Raw genomic sequence first — 2756 nt, forward strand, 5'->3', positions numbered from 1 at the left:
AATCACTAACTTTATATGGAAAGGAAAGAGACCTCAGATAAGCAAAGCATTATTGAAGAAAAAGAATAAAATAGGAGGTCTCACACTGCTGGATCTCAAAACCTCCTATACAGCCACAGTAGTCGAAACTGCCAGGTATTGGTATAATGACACACACATAGACCAATGGAATAGAACTGAGAACCCGGAAATAGATCCATCGACCTATGGTCAGTTAATCTTTGACAAAGGGCCAAAATCCATTGGGGAAAAGAATGTCTGTTTAATAAGTGGTACTGGTAAAACTGGATATCTATTTGCAGAAAAATGAAACAAGATCTGTACCTCACACCATACACAAAAACTAACTCCAGATGGATCAAAGACTTAAATGTGAAACCTAAAATGATAAAGTTCCTCAAGGAAAAACTAGGGGCAAATTTGGTAGCATAGTGCCTAAGGCACTTGACTTCTAACCAGAAGGCTGGCAGTTTAAACCCACCAGCCACTCCTCGGAAGGAAGGTTGGGCAATCTACTTCTGTAGTGATACCCCCTCGGAGACCCAAGGTGGGGTCACTATGAGTCGGGTCCAACTCGACAGCACACAACAACACAAGTATATGGCATAAATAGACTATCAAGCATAACCCAAAATGCACAAACAGAAGAAGAAAAAATAGATGAATGGGACGTTCTAAAAATCAAATTTTTATGTGCTTCCAAAGACTTCTCCAAGAGTCAGAAGAGAACCTACAGATTGGGAAAAATTATTCAGCAATGACATATCTGACAAGGGACTTATCTCTAGAATTTACAGAAAACTCCAACACCTCAACAACAAAAGGACAAATAATCCAATTAAAAAAATGGGCAGAAGACATGAATAGACACTTCACCAAGGAGGATATTCAGGTGGCCAAAAAACAAATGAAGAACTGCTAATGATCATTAGCCACTAGAGTGATGCAAATCAAAACAATGAGATACCATCTTGCTCCAGCACTAGTAGCAAAGTTCAACAAGACAGAAAATAACAAATGCTGGTGAGGATGCGGAGAGATTGGGACTCTCATACACTGCTGGTGGGACTGTCAAATGATACAACCATGTTGGAAAGCAGTATGGCGATTCCTTCAAAAGTTGGAAATACAAATACCATTTGACCCAGCCATCCCATTACTAGGTATATACCCTAAAGAAGTGAGAGCCATGACAAGAACAGACACATGCTCACCCATGTTCATTACAGCACTATTTACAATAGCCAAAACTTGGAAACAACCTAGATGTCCAACAACTGATGAATGGATAACCAAACTATGGTACATACACACAATGGAATACCATGCAACCCTAAAGAATAATGTAGAATCTGCAAAACACCACATAATGTGGATGAACTTGGAGGACGTTATGCTGAGTGAAATAAGTCAAACAGAAGGACAAATACTGTATTAGTCTGTTATTGTAAAAAGTCAAGGAAAGGTTTGTATATGGGAGGAGATTTTCTTTGTTGGTTAGCAATGGTGGGAGGGTAGGGTAGGGAACACTGTTAGATAGGTAGAGACAAGTATTGATTTGGGTGACAAGAAGGGCAATGTACCAAATGTGAGTGACCAACATGGTGGCATTGAGGAAGAGGAAGGCATAGAGAGGTACATGGGAGGTACAGGCAACAAAGATGAACCCTTTTGCACATACAGTATTGTGTTGTCAGTGAAGGCAAACATGGATATACAGGTGGATAGATGAGTGGACAGGCTGAATTATTATGAACGTCTTTGCAAGCGGGAGTGTGCCTAAGAACTTGTATAGAGTTGGAAGACAATGTTTCTACAAGGGTATTGATATGTTCTGTATACATACCAGGTATATAGTAGAGCTGACAAGGGACAAGGTTGTAGTCACTTCTTGGCCACAGCCAGCTACCCAGATGGAGGAAGTAGTTGGATCTGTGGGCTCAGGACCATAGTCACAGGGGACATCAAGCTCAATTAGCATAACATACTACACAAAAACATTGTTCTACATCCTGCTTTGGTGAGTAGGGGTCTTAAAAGCTTGCAAGCAACCATCTAGATGCAACGATAGGTCTCTCTTCATCCAGAGCAAAGAAGAATGAAGAAAACAAAAGACTCATGGAAACAATTAGTCCAAGCAACTGGTACACCATGTGATCCTCAGCCTATATGACTATGAGACCAGAAGAACTAGGTGGTGACCGGCTACCACTGTCAACCACTCTGAGGGGGATCTATGTAGGGGATACTGGATAGAGTGAGAGAAAAATGTGGAATAAAACTCAAAATCATTAAAAATAAATGAATGAATGAATGAATGAATGAATAAAAAGGGGACCAGGTTTCCTGGTCTGATATAGCCTGATGGAACTACTGAGACTATGGCCCCTAGCTCAATTCCTTCGGTTCTGGAATTGAACCCACTCTGTGGCTTCCAGCCAAACAAAAGACAAGCATATGAGGTGAACATTTACATTAGGTAGATACACTCCTTGGAGAGAACAACCATGGAAGCATAGAAGGGCTGTGTATGCACAGGGTGACAGCTCAGGGGGCAGAAGTGCATGGAGGGAAGGACACAAGGAAGAGGTAACTATGGGGAGGAAGTGAGAGGGGAGCTCTTGCTTTGTGGTAAATTGTAGTCAATGTCATGAGACAAAGCTCATGCGAGCTGCTGTATAGAAAGTGAATTTGCTCTGTAACTTTCACCCAAATCACAATTAAAAAAAGGATCACTGTAGCTGCTCTGTGGAGAA

This window comes from Orycteropus afer, unplaced genomic scaffold (genome assembly GCF_000298275.1).
Source record: "Orycteropus afer afer isolate SDZICR_OR568_19922 unplaced genomic scaffold, OryAfe1.0 scaffold00013, whole genome shotgun sequence".
NCBI classification, from domain to species: Eukaryota; Metazoa; Chordata; class Mammalia; order Tubulidentata; family Orycteropodidae; genus Orycteropus; species Orycteropus afer.